The sequence below is a fragment of the Lissotriton helveticus genome, chromosome 5_1 (assembly GCF_964261635.1).
Source record: "Lissotriton helveticus chromosome 5_1, aLisHel1.1, whole genome shotgun sequence".
NCBI lineage: Eukaryota > Metazoa > Chordata > Amphibia > Caudata > Salamandridae > Lissotriton > Lissotriton helveticus.
The window spans coordinates 1,421,025,231-1,421,039,896 of NC_136065.1; the positions used below are offsets into that span (position 1 = coordinate 1,421,025,231).

Consider the following 14,666-nt stretch of genomic DNA (forward strand, 5'->3'; position numbering starts at 1 on the left):
AGTACAGGTCTCCAGTTAAAACCTTAGCAAGCACATCTCAGCCTTCTATCCTAGTGAAGTTCGCCAAATGGAGTACTATTAAATCAAAGAATGCCAACAACCACGTAAACAAGTTATTACGTATTCAACCCAATGCTGTACTAGCTCGTGCACACTGTTGTGGCAATCTTCAGTCAGTCAAAAACACGTTTATTTAGACCATAGTCTTTTAAACAGAGATTCTTAAAACATATGTAAGTAACAGTTAAAATCAATGGTTAAAATTGAACAACACTCATGATAAGACATAGTTAAAAAACAAAGTTCATCCAATCATATACAAGTCTACTTATCCCAAGCCTACACGAAATATAAATATTGCTTCTCATAATACATTATAAATATATCAGTTTGAACATACAAAAGTATCTACAGACAATAGAAATGGCCACATAGCACACGTTACATCCAGGAATCTCATCTCCACTAGTAATCTGATCGCTTGCCCCCAACCTTAATATCATGATTTTTTTAACAAGTTTTTAAAAAAAAAAAGACTTTTGTCGAGCTAAAAACCAACGACAGTTATAATATATGTATTAGATCTTCCTTCATGCTGAGGCCACATTTACAGATGTTATCTTTATTTTGCAGAATCCCATGCACCTCTGACATCAGGAATTGGTTTACCCCACATCTAAACCTCAAGAGACTTCGACTCATCTGAACATTAGCGAGTTTCTCCAGGTAGGTAAAGATCTCATCTCCCATCCATGAATTCATCAGGTGGGAAACAGATGTCTAGTTATTTAGGTGGATTAAATCCTCCTATCTGGAAATCTGTTTTGTTACTCTTCTAAACTCAGCATTGCTGATCCCTCCCTGCACATTCAATACCATCTGCTGTTTTTATTTTTAAATTTCATACAGCAGTTATAAACACTTCCTCTAACTACTTCTGCCCTGGTCATTTCAATTTGCAATATCACCCTTTTGCATAGCAGAGAGATTTTAGAAATCTCCCTGCAATCTATTACTATCCAGAATGTTGTTATCTCTGCACATGCCAAGTGAGTCCTTCCTGGTAGACCCGTTTCTACTCTAACTGCATGCACCATAGTAGCTGGGAGGAGAGCTAGCAACCTTTTTAGACACCTTCCTTCTTTGAGGTCCCAGCTTTTTTGCCTTTGATGCCGACTACCTCAGCACGATATTGGAACGGTGGCATTATCATACCCTGATAGGCTGCCAGCACTAGTCGCAGGGAGGTACCCCCATAGCGAATATCCCATTTATTCAGCCCCCCCACACTGAAGAGAGTGCCTTTGCTTGTATGGAAGCTAGGTGATCCTTCCAGCGTAAGTATTTATATTCCCTGACTGTCTTGATTTTAACTTTATTAACAGCCCAGGCGGATCTAATGCTTTTCTTACCTATCAGGAGTACTTTGGTCTTTTCCATATTAACTTACAGTAGTCCAAGAATGCGTGTGACATATCTGCCATTCATTTTGTGGCAGAAACTGTTCAATTGAGTGAGTATATTAGGGAGGTGAGCCAAAAAGAAGGTCAGCCAAAACACACCCCTGTCTCAGACCATTTCTTATATTGATCCTCATGGGCGAGTTCTACTAGGGCCAAACTATCCCTATGGAGCTCTTGTAGAATTAAAAGTAAATCATTGAGGGTTCCATGGTTCTTTAATGCTTTCCATAACAAAACCAGATCAACTGAGTCAAATGCAGAACTAAAATCTACAAAACAACAGTATAGTACTCCAAACCACTCTATTGATTTCTTAGCAATGGCCCATTAACTAAACAGTGATCAATCTTCGAGTGCTGCCCCCTTTAAAACTTCCTTGCTCTTGTGGGATGATTGCATTTGTTTCTGCCCATTCCCTCAATTTCTCCAAGAGAACTTTTGAGAAGACATTTCCACTGACATCTAGCAGGTTTGTTTGTCGATAGATTCCTGGGTGAGAATGTACGCCTTTTTAGGTCTCGCGTGGTGTTGCAGCGCAAAGTGCTGTCGCCTCGGCGAGATTTATTGTGAACAAGGAGTTTCAGAAGAGGGCTTGAAGCCCCGACCCTCATTTCCATTGGCTGGCGTCACCGTTTATGCTTAACGGTGGACTGCCATTGGAAATGAGGGTTTTTAGTTCACGCCCTTTCGCCTGCAAGCCGGACTGGCTCGCCTGCTTTGCTGCTGTCGCAAAGCACTTTCTTATCTTTATGGGGCCATGTGTTTCTAACTAGAAAGACATGGCCCCTTAAAGACAAGAGATCCCCATGCTCCGGCTGCAGTGCGGTCCTCCTTCACTTTCGTGACCGCGCTTCTTTTATAGCGCGAACTCGACCTGAAAGTATTGGTGCGCTTTCCATGAGCATCAGTTACATTGCACAAGGATCATAATCATTTTTTTAGGCGCAGGACGTTTACGTGATATGCCCAGAATCATAAGATGTTGATCCGACGCCCCAAACCACGTTTCCCAGTTTCACGGTCTGCGTATGTGGCCCGAACCCCATATTCTTTCTACCTTCTTCGACGCTTCCCTATTTTTATCTTACTCCATAATGTCTCTTCTCCCCCACCCCCTCCCCCCACCCCACCCTTCTTATTTAAAATTGGTTCGAGACTGATGGTGAAAACTGTCCCGGCAACACAAAAAAATTAGTGCCGGCAACCACCATAGGCGCAAAATGAGCACTACACTCTACTCGTTTTTAGGTATCGCCTGTCGATGCGCATGCGCATCGAGCTTGCGAGACTATTGGGGCTTAAACAGTCTTTAACCAACTTGCAAGGAATCGTGGCGATTCCTTGCAGTGCCCGTGAAATTCAAGCTCAATGCGCATGCGCATTGAGCTTAAAAGCTCGTGCACATCAGTTCCCTCAGCCGGCTGCTTTAACACCCTCTCCCCGCTCCGCCCCCTCCCCTGCCCGCCGTGTCGCATTTCTCCTCCCCCCACCCCTTCCCATGTGCTCCCACATATACACAAATTATACACACGATTATTGCTGTAATTATATGTAATTGTTATGCAATTCCCTGCTAAATACAAGAATATTGCTGTAACTGTATGTAATTGTTGTATAATCATGCCGGTTTTTATTTGTATGGTTTAGCTACATGTCAATACTTTATGCAGGAGCCACGGGCTAACCTGCACATCTGCACTCTTTTTAGCCTGTTCTTGTGCCTAATGTTTCTATATGCACTTGGATTGCTGCCTCCTCTCCTGGTACACGCCCAGCACACAGTAGCTCAGGTTCCCCTGTTCCCGCCCCCCCACACGTCACGGCCTTTTCCCGCCCACCCCAGTCCCAGCCACTCCCCTCCAAGTACTTTTAACCTCCCACTGTTGCCGGCGTTTCCATGGCAACTTGGATTCACTCCACGACAGACCCCGCTTAAGGTACGTGTTCCGTCTCTGCTCCCGATCACGAGATCGCTCCATGACACGATTATGTGTTCGCTAACTAGCCCCCTTTCCGCCTCCTGAATTACTCTCGATCCCCGGCCGATCACTCACGGATCGACGCCTTTACCACACCAGACAGGATTCCCTTGCAATTACGAACCTGTCCAACGGAACCGGAGCCTCAGCCTCCGCCAATACTGGTTTTCCCTTGCCTCCTCCCAGGTGAGCCTTTCCTTCCCCTTGCCCCGTCATGCCTCCTGCTCCGGTCGCAGAGCATATCTGTAACCCGTGCCGTTTTCCTCCCTCCCAGATTCATTTCTAGCCTGCCGATCCACGCTGGATAACTGCGCAGACTCACATCCAATGGATCTCCCCTGGATCGGACCACTCTGTCCACTAGATTCTTTCCTTTCTCCCCCCCCCTGACTTAGAACGACCAGGTGAGCCTTAACTTCCCCTTGCCCCGTCATGCCTCCTGCTCCGGTCGCGGAGCACATCTGTAACCCATGCCGTTTTCCTCCCTCCCAGATTCATTTCCACCCTGCCGATCCACACTGGATAACTGCGCAGACTCACATCCAACGGATCCCCCTTGGATTGGACCACTCTTTCCACTCGATTATTCCCTTTCTCCCTCCCGACTTCGAACGACCAGGTGAGCCTAACTCGACCGGGTACCCACACCTGTTGACCAGCCCGATCCTCGCTGGCCACCTAGCACGCTCCCCACGCAGCCCAACTCATGACATGCGCTCCATTCCCCCTCCCACGTCAGTCCTCCCTCGCACAGCCCCCTGCTGCTCTCCCGACATACCCAACACCTCATTGATCATTGCGCTGCTCCCTAGCTATTACCCCTACGCAACCTTCCTTGATTTCGCACCCCCAGCGCGATCATTCCGCTTCAGCTCTTCACCCGCGACTTCCAGGTCCTACCCCCTCCCATGGGCCATATCTACCAATCCCGGTTTGTGGGTGATCCACGCAACGCCACTCACACACGCAACGCCACACACACGCAACGCCACTCAACCACGCAACGCCACGCAACGCCACTCACACACGCAACGCCACTCACACACGCAACGCCACTCAACCACGCAACGCCACTCAACCACGCAACGCCACTCAACCACGCAACGCCACTCAACCACGCAACGCCACTCAACCACGCAACGCCACTCAAACAACAGCGCCACTCAAACAACAGCGCCACTCAAACAACAGCGCCACTCAAACAACAGCGCCACTCAAACAACAGCGCCACTCACACACGCAACGCCACTCACACACGCAACGCCACTCACACACGCAACGCCACTCACACACGCAACGCCACTCACACAAACAACGCCACTCATCCACGCAACGCCACTCATCCACGCAACGCCACTCATCCACGCAACGCCACTCATCCACGCAACGCCACTCATCCATTTGCAAAACGAAAAATGTTAAACTCTTCTATTGCGATACCTATTGCATTTTCAATGCTTGTTTTTTTAATAACCCTTGTGGATGCTTTGGAATTTTTGTCATGTTATGTAAGCACACATTAACTAACACATCGAGAAATCTCTTTACGAGTACCTACAACGATTAAAAGTGTTTGCACGAACATGCCGAACATTACCCGAGTTCTCACACTAAGCGTAGCTGAACGCGGGCGCACCTTGACTTTCAGTCCCCGGGAAGCCGTGTTACGGGTGGGGGTGCTCAGGAGCGACAGGCCAAACGTGACTTCAGCCGGGGACGACCGAACAAAATTCTATAGGTCATACCCAAGACGCAATTGTGCAGCCCTAGCTGTAAGGCTGCATTTTTGCAGCTTTGTTTCGCATTCTGTGCACGAGCCCCGTCCTGAGCTGGAATGCCGTCATCAAAGGGCAGGCAGGGCTGGGCGTGCTTCGGTACCCCAGGACACACCGAGGAGGTGAGGAAGGCCAGGTCCTGTCTGGGCTCTGCGATCTGCACTCGGCTACCTGATCCTGTGTACACGTGTTGGTGCAGACGTGTGCATCACTCCTGAATCCCAGGTGCGTGGGCGAATGTGGTATTTGAGATGATCGCCACCACACATTTATTGAGGAAGGATGCCGTGCACCTGGAAGACAATTTTAAGGTATGGCGTGGGACGAGTCCATTTGATTTTAATTAAGTTTATACATGTGTGTGTGTGTATATATATATATATATATATATATATATATATGTCTGTGTGTATGCATATGGGCTTATAGTCCTCTCTCTTCATTGGTCTGTCAGCGTATCATTTACATTTTTATTCCACATACCACAGCATGCTATGGAGCACGGGGTCCACCATTGGCTTGCTTTTCTAAGTGGCAGCATTTTTATCCTGCACAATGTGCACTCGTGCCTAAAAAGTTGTCCCGTTAACACTTTTTAAAACAAGCATTGAAAATGCAATAGGTATCGCCTTTGATTAAGTTAAAGCCATTTGCTTTGCTAATGGTATTGTATAGCAAAACAAATGGCTTTAACTTAATAAAAGGCGAGACCGGTTGCATTTTCAATGCTTGTTTGTTTATGGGTTTCATTACCGTCCCTTCCAACTATCCGGGAATCTTCCGGTCAGGAGGATTTCATAAAAAAGGATGTGAAGCTAGATGCACCATCAAGTGATATTTGCTTTTATTATTACAGCAGATAAATTATCTAGTCCAGCTGCCCCTGTAAGTTTTAACATTTCAATTGTTTTCTTAATTGTTGATACAGAAAACCTCTCCTTTTTCTTCATTAAGAAGAAATGTTATCGGGCCTTGGGTTACTATAGTATTTTTGTTATAGGTCTCTTCAGGATCTTCAAATCCGCAAAGTTCTTTAACTGGGTCTGATTTTCTCTGCACTCTGGGTCTTAAATGCCCTGTAAAAACACTGCATTTTCCAGTGCACAATTTCAGCGTTGTGCCTATCTTATGCATTTGCTCACTGCTACACCCGATTTTAAAGTTGTGTCTTATCTCCTGAAGGGGTGACCACAATGGGCAAGATTATTTTATGGCTATGGCAGCACCTTTGTGCTTGCACTCGTCGTCGCACTTAACCCGTACATATCTGTCCTGTTATTTCAATAAATGCTCTCGATTCAGTGCCTGGCCTCGATGTCACACATATTTTGGGCTCTTTACCGGTCTTTCACGTAACTAAGATCACAGTGAAGCACCTCGTTAAAGCACTGCACTTATGGCATATGAAATACCCATCGAAATGGAACCTTCCTCACCCCTGCACTTATTTGCCTCGACCCCGAAACCCGTCCCCAACCCTAAACTTACCGCTGGTGTCCGTTTCCCTCAGCCACGGGCGGGGTCTGCCTTGTTGCTCAGAGATCCGGAGCCCCAGGACCGGTTCATCCTCCTCCAGGGGAACGCATCAGCACCGGGGTAAGGCCGCCAGTCCCCCCACCCGAGACCGTCAGCGGTTTCAGGGGAGACTGGGGAAGCACCGCCAGCTCGAAGGATGAGCGGCTGCAGCACCGGGGGAAAGGAGCGTGGGCCGTGGGCAGTCAGCCCGGAGCACCTCACCCCTCCCCCGGCTTACTAGGCACCGACGGCGGCGGCAGAAACAGCAGGGCCTATTCACGGGCCCCTGCGAGAAGCCAGCGAGCTCAGCCAGGCAGAAGCAGTCAAGTACCGAGCTACAGCTTCTCTTCTTCCCCTCAGGCTGCTCAAGTGCGTCAGCAGCGCTAGGTTTACCAATCCATCAGTCGAACCAACGTTTCGATGCCTAACGTCAGACAAGAAAAAAGGACAAGAAGCATAGAACGATATAGATGAGCTTCAAAAAGTCAGCCATGTTCGATTGGAAAATGTTGTTGGTAAGTGGGCCAAGCAGAACATCACATGTAGGAAAAATAAACATTCTGAATAAAGTTTTAAAGTTGTTTTAATCGAATTGCTGTTTCTATATGAAATATTTTAAAAGAGAAGTACTTCCATTGTACAATGACACTCGATACTTAGGCACTTTCAAACCTTATGTAATGTATGTATAAGACGACAGCGACAAGAAGGTCGGGACTCATGACTGCTTGATGAGAACATTGGAAGGAAGAAAGCTAGAGTAAGTTTAGAACAGAACACGAAATGTCATTTTTAGAATCAGGGTAACATTTCAGCTACATCAACACTCTATGCAGAAAATGAAGAACAAGACCTTATCGTCGTCTCCTTCCTTTGATTCAGTGAATAAACCGCCCGTTTTGTACCTCACTATAAGATGGCTACAATTATGAGCTTAAAGAAGATATTTACAACAATCCGTTGTTCTCATAACGTTGTAATTTAACGTACTTGTAGTCAAGTAGGTCACTGTAAATCAAGGACTGCAGCTAACCCTATAATGGTTCGATAAAAAAACTGCATTGTATAAGCTACTGGCGCATGAAACGAGGTATTTCAATTAAATTGAAACACTTACACCGGGAGACAAAGCACAGTGAACACTAGCCACAACTTTTTCCTCTTCTATACGCAGCAAAACCCCACAAATTCAAATAAAAATATACAAAATTGATATAATCTGGAAGCATAAAGAATAATTGATGGACAGAACGCAGAACAATGTCATCCATGTAGCGCAACGGGCCGGGACACCTAAGGCCGCTGCAGCGCTGGATAACACACGGGAGGTCACATTAGTATAATGTACTTGGCCAGAAGACACCGAGCGGTCTCCTGCTGTTTATTTATCCCCTTGGGTCGAGCCCGCCCGAAGGGTGTATGCATGCGTGAATGAGTGTTACATTGTATGAGAGAGGCCGGATGGCTCTCCTCATCATCCTTTCTTTCAGTGACCGACCATCAGGTTCTTCAGGTTCATGGGGAGGTGCACACAAAGTCTTTCAGTCTTTGAGCGCATGGTTCGTCCGGAGACCACACTTCTGGCTCCGGGAGCTGGAACTGACCACTGCATCCGACGATGTGCTCGGGGGGGACGAAGCCACCATCCCGGACTAGGCCGGCTAGGCTCGGGGACAGCCTCTTCCCTCTCCACTTGCGTGCTCTGCGGTGAAGACACCATCAGCCCTGGCGAGCCAGGTGGGGTGAAACTTGGGACATCGTCGGGACTTTCCGATTCGTCTTGGCCAGGGTTCTGATCATAGATCTTCTTGAAACTGGACACATTCCTGGTGACAACCTGCTTCACTCTCTGGGCAGTGACCATGGTTCCTTGAATGTCCACTACAGTCCACCCTTCTGGCTCATATGGTGTCCTGAACTTCCAGCCAGGGTGTCTGCCCTTGACCACAACATGGTACCCTAATTTCAGCTGCGGCTCTTGTGCCCGGCGGGCTTCAATCACCTTCTGGTTGGTCCTGGTTCGTCTCGCTTGGACAGCTTTGTTGTCCCGCTTTGGGGGCTTCCATGTTGGATCTGTCAGGATGCTGTGCCGCGGGGGCCTCGTGAAGAGCAAGTGAGAGGGAGCATACTTGGTGGTACTGTGTGGCGTCTGCCGGTAGGCATCAAGAAACTGATCAAGTGACGCTTCTGCATCTTCACCTTGGTCCATAGCAATGCGCAGGGTCCGGTTGAGTGTTCGCATGAGGCGCTCCACTTCCCAATTGGCTTGAGGCCACAGAGGGGTGATCTTCCGATGGTGGATTGCTTTTCTCTCCAGATACTCTTGGAATTCCCATCCTTGGAAAAGGGGACCCTTGTCCATCCGAATTTCCTCCGGCAGACCCATGAGTGCAAAAGTCTTGTTTAGGACTCTTTGGACATTCGTGAGCGCCGTTGATGCCACCCCCTTCACAAGCGGGAACTTTGAGAATGAGTCGACCATCATCAGCATGGTGCGCCCATCCCGAAAACTCCAGAAATCAAGGCTGATGTTGGTCCATGGGGTTTCGCTGGGCTCTTCAGTGATCACCGGCGCCGGGTCTCCCCTAGTGATTGTGCAGGCATGACATTGCCTCACCATTTCCTCCACCATGGACTCCATTACTGGGAACCAGACCTTGTTCCTTAGCCTGACTTTTTTCTTTGCCATCCCTTGGTGTCCGACATGCGCCAGCTGAAGGATCCTCCGCTGTAGCCTCTTCGGGATGATGATCACGTGTCCCCTCAAGACGACTACCTGCTCTCCCACACTTAGTTCATGGCGTACTTGACAGATCCCACCGCGCCGCCAAGACATGGAACATCCTCCTCATCCTCCTGCGTCAGACCTAGGACCTGCTGACCTTCAGGAGACTTCTCAAGACCTGGTTGTCCCAGCAGTAGCAGCTTCGACCACCCCCTGAGCGCCTTGAGACCCTCACAGGTGAGTAGTGCGCTCTACAAGGGTTTGATGAATTATTGATTGATTGATTGATCTGTTGCCGAGCGTGACTGTTTTCCGCTCTGAGTGCCGGTGCCCCGTCTATGAAGTTTGCCCAACCGTTGCTCAGAAGGGTAGCTTTCACCTGGGACAGTGGCTCGTCTTCATCCATTGCGTAGCCAATGTCCTCAGGCGTCATAGCTGTGGGATACGCTTCCAGCGAGACCATTCTCACAAACGTCTCAGAGTACGCAACATCCGCTGGTGACCTTTGAGGCTGCATGGCTTCCGGGTGTCGCAAAAGGTAGTCTGCCGGGTTGTGTCCCCCAGGGCGGAAGACAACTTTGAAAGTGTATGCCTGTAGCTGCATGGCCTATCTCTCTATTCTTGGGGGTGCCAGTGTAGACGACCCTGCAAAGAGCGGGAGTAATGGTTTATGGTCAGTGACCACCTGGAATTCTTGTCCATATAGATATAAATGAAAATGTTGGCATGCCCATTTTATCGCAAGGTCCTCGCTCTCAATTTGGGCATACCTTGTTTCCGTGTCCATGAGTGCCCTGCTGGAGTACGCCACAGGTCTCCAGGTTTCCTGACCATGCACTTGAAGGAGGACAGCCCCAAGGCCTACCGGGCTGGCGTCGACGATCAGCTCGGTGTGCCCCCCCGGGTGGAAGTAGGCCATAACCATCTTGTCCAGGACTGCTGCCTGGATGTTGTTGAATGCCGTGTTGGCAGCTACAGTCCATTCCCACTTGTGGTCATTGCGTGTAACGGTGTGGAGCGGTTCTGACAGGGTGGCCAGGTTTGGAATGAATCTGCCACAGTATGTGGCCATGCCAAGAAAGCTTTGTACCTCCGTGGGGTTCTTTGAGGTGCTGGCCGCTCGGATGGCCATGGCCTTCTTGGGGTCCACCTGTAGGTCGTCCCTGGTGAAAGTGTATCTGAAGAAATCAACAGAGTCTTGGTAGAACAAACACTTTGCCTTATGAAGAGTCATTCCGCAGTCTTCGAGTCATCTCTGGAGTGTGGCCCGAAGGTGGGCGTGGTGTTCTTCTAGGGTGTTCGAGAACACCAGGATGTCATCGCTCAGGGTGATCACGCCTTGCAGATCCGACAGTGCTTCCCTGATAGGGTTCTGGAAGACTTTGGCTGCCGACAACACCCCGAAGCTCAGTCTCTTGTACCTCCTGAGGCCAACGTGTGTTGAGAAGGTGATGATGTACCTCTCGGGTTCGAGCTCCAGCTGGTGGTACCCATCGTTCAAATCCAGCTTCAAGAACCACTTGGCTCTATTCAGATCGGCCACTATGTCGTCCATGGTGGGAGTGATGTGGCGTTCCCTCTTGACAGCCATGTTTGGTAGCCTCATGTCCACACAGAGCCGGATGGCTCCGGGCTGCTTTGGTGTGGGAGCCACGACCTGCGAGGACACCCACAGTGTTGGACCGGACACTTTCTCGATCACGTTGAGGTCCTCCAGCTTCTTCAGCTCTTCTTCCACTTACAGGCGGAGATTGAATGGCACAAGTGCCTCAGGACGACTGGCCACACGGTAGTGTCGATATGAAGCCTGAACCGTTTCCCTTTTAGCTTGCCCAATCCAGTAAACAGCGCTGGGAACTCCCTCAAAATGGCTTCAGCATGGGAGTAATGGATCTGGTGGGCAAAGAAGACTAGACCCAGGTCTTCTGCCGTGTGGCAGCTGAGCAGCGTGCCTTTTCTCCCTTCCGTAATGTGGAACCAGGCCTCCGTGACATGCTTTCCGCTGGCGATACGGGCTTTGATGACACCTCGGAGGGGAAGTGGATCTGTCCCTCCATAAGTGTATATCCGGGCTTTGGTGGGTGCGAGCAGGGGGCGTGGCAACAGACGGTCATACTGCTCCGAGTCCATCACGTTGAAGGATGCGCCAGTGTCGATGAGTGCCCATAAGGCTGTTCCTTCTACCAGGACAGAGCACATCGGTGGTGGCCTCCGGTGTTTGTCGGACCTGCTGACAAAAGAACCAACAAACACCTCAACATCATCATCTTCGAGGGTGAGACAGCGTTCCAGTGGCGAGTCGTCCCCTGTCGACGGCGTGTCATCAAGTGAGACCTGGTGCAGGCATTGCGATATTCCCCGTGACCTCGGAGAAGCCTGCCTGAACCGGCCGCTGCACACACCTTGGTGAAGTGGTTCATCTTCCCACAGCAGGAGCACATCTTTCCTCTTGCTCCGCACACGGCCGTCGCCGAGTGGTCCTCTCCACAGTAGCCACATGGTCCTCCGGTCGCCGTCTTTGGTGCCTGGCGAGCCATGTTGGGGCGCCGTTGGATTGCCTCAACCCTCCCTTCTTTTATGGGCCCATGTCTGGATGCGTGTGGCACTGAGACGGGTTTGTGCAGAGCAGCTTCCATCTCTCCCACCCGGGCGTCTGATAACTCATGAGACCGGGCCAAGATAAGGATCACGGTCAGGGAGATTCCCAGCTGTTGAAGGATCAGCTTTGACAGCAGTTTTGAGGGGCACTCCTGGATGACTTGGCCGCGTATCTCCTCTCTCTGATCTGGGAAGGTGCACGTGCCGGCTAGCCTGCGCAGTCGCAATTAAAACATATCCACGGACTCAGTATCCGACTGCGACGCCTGTCTAAACTTGAACCTCCCAAAATCGGGGCTAAGTTGAGGGTCAAAGTGCTTGTTGAGCGCCGCCTCGTAGTTTTCATCATTGCCTGTGTTGTGGTACGTTTCGAAGAGATCGTAGATTTCTGAGCCTCCGTAGTAGATGAGTAGCGACCTCTTCACGGTGCCATCGGTCTCCCTGGTGCCCTTGAAGTCGTGGTTCACCGTCCAACCCACGCCTTCCACCGAGGAGCCGCCGTTGTGGGGTCTGCTGATTCGCTGAATGGCAGCAGTGGGGCGACAGCCATATGGCTGTGTCCGGAGGGGGGTGCGTTGGCACCCACATTTGCATTTTCCACTGCGGCCTGCTGACCTGCTTGGGCCTGATTGCTCATGACCCGTGTTCGTGCATGGGTGCCATTGCACGGTTCTGGCATTAGGGGTCCTGTGAGCCAAGCTGTGTGTTGGCGCGTGGCCACGTGGGAGTGCAGGTCTCCTGGTCAGATCTCCTGGGGCGGTGGCTCTGTCCCTCAACGTGCTCTGGGGCAGAAGGTGTCCTATCTGCCAGCCTGGGGAGCAATGCAGATGAGGAGTGGTCCTAGTGAATGGTGCAGGGCTCACAGATCTCCCTCTCCAGCGTGTGAGCAGGAATTCGCAGGGCTGTGCTGGCTGCCAGGGGCCTGCTGGCAGGTTCGTGTTCCTGGACCCTTTCGTAGTGGTGGGCCACAGCACTGTGCAGAACGTGGCTGATGGGCAATGTCCCAGTCACAGGGGGGCCTCTCGCGCTTCACAGGAGGTGCAGGAGTCCTGCAGTACCACAATGTGCCACAGCCGGGTCAGATGTGCCTGGCCAGGCACTCACCGGTTGCGTAGTTCTTCACGTGCACACTGCGTGCTTGAGCACGCTCCTGCGGCGTTGGGGAGGCGTGCTGCGGGTGCAGGGCGCCAGCAGGAGCTGCAGTGCTGAGCGGCGTGTGGGTCCAGCAGTGCGGCGCTCGAGGGGGGCGGGGGCCGGCCTCAGCTGAATTAGTCAGCGCATGTGGGCGCGGGCAGGATCTTCGCACTGATGATGGCAGAGCGTCGCAAGTGGGCTCCGCGCGCTCCCAGCAAGGTGACACAGATGAGGCGGTGCACGTGTTGGAAGCGACTGGCCTCGTCGCCAATGTAGCGCAGTGGGTCCTGGACACCTAAGGCCGCTGCAGCGCTGGATGACACACGATAGGCCACAGCATTATACTTTACCTGGCCAGAGGACCCGAGCGGTCTCCTGCCGTTTATTTCTCCTTTCAGGTCGAGCACGCCCCAAAGGGTGTATGCATGTGTGTATCAGTGTTACATTGTATGAAAGAGCCCGGATGGCTCTCTACAATACATTCACCCCAGTACAGAGATCTGGGCCTAAATCCATCGTTTATTTGCTCACCATGCAATTCCAGTTTGGACCCAGCCATATGCAAAACAGTCTGGACCCTGCGCCCAGTGGGAACAGTCCAGGCGAACTGCCAGGTCAGGTCCTCCCTGGACTGATGGACTGAAAACAAGCATCCTAGGACCGATGTCGGGCTTTCAGCCCTGATCAGCCAGAATAGCTTGACTCCAGTGGCATGGAGAGCACGAGACCCACGTCTGGGCACACCCCCCCCACTCAAAGTGACAAATGCAAAAAGAACAATTGATGGACAGAATGCAGAACAATGTCATACATTCACCCCAGTACTGAGATCTGGGCCTAAATCCATAGTTTTTTTGCTCACCATGCCATTCCAGTTTGTACCCAGCCATATGCAAATCAGTCTTGACCCTGCGCACGGTCCTAGGATGCTTGTTTCCAGTCCAGGGAGTACCTGACCTGGCAGTTCGGGCTGGACTGTTCCCATTGGGCGCAGGGTCAAGATTGATTTACATATAGATTGAGTACACTTTAATATTGATGTCAAGTGCAACACTTACCTTAATGTTGTTAGATCACACAACAAACAAGCTAAATGCACATTTATATAATTTATTTGTGACATGTAAGGGTGGAGCTAGAATTACGCAGTACCAGCCCCCAATGGCGAATCAAGCCATCACATCAAGATTAAGATCTTCTTATCAGATGGACAAATCACAATTTGTTTGTCTTCATCATCTTTCTTCTGCATTCTTCCAGAAACTTCATGTCATCATAGTATTTGCTCTGGTATCCTCTTGTTCCATGTGTGCTCTCTTTCGCTTCAGTCTTTTTTTTACTTGTGTTCGTTTGTATCCCTTATAGATTACAAACAAGAATAATCCACAAAGAGCAATTATCAGTTTCCAAACCATCTGCCTATAGCAGAACATTTATTCCCTATTGCTCCCCCTGTTGTTTCTAACCATTTCAAATC

The 14,666-nt window shown here is 50.3% G+C and overlaps 1 protein-coding gene and 1 long non-coding RNA gene across 8 annotated transcripts in view; one reads left to right on the forward strand and one right to left on the reverse strand.

The window, feature by feature from the left end:
• The window catches only part of HIPK1 (homeodomain interacting protein kinase 1), a 700,213-nt gene extending 693,096 nt beyond the window's left edge, over window positions 1–7,117 (reverse strand). For 2 of the 7 annotated variants that reach the window (XM_078644415.1, XM_078644411.1), the window contains exon 1: window positions 6,706–7,088. The gene's annotated coding sequence lies outside the window, so the exon portion shown is untranslated. Of the gene's footprint in view, window positions 1–6,705 lie in introns of all 7 variants that reach the window. The other 5 variants (XM_078644414.1, XM_078644417.1, XM_078644416.1 and 2 more) reach the window with 5 other exon arrangements.
• Window positions 7,118–7,146: 29 nt separating this feature from the next.
• Window positions 7,147–14,666, forward strand: part of LOC144753643 (uncharacterized) — a 125,431-nt gene continuing 117,911 nt past the window's right edge. The window contains exon 1 of the long non-coding RNA XR_013594451.1: window positions 7,147–7,247. This is a non-coding gene — a long non-coding RNA (uncharacterized LOC144753643). The remainder of the gene's footprint in view (window positions 7,248–14,666) is intronic.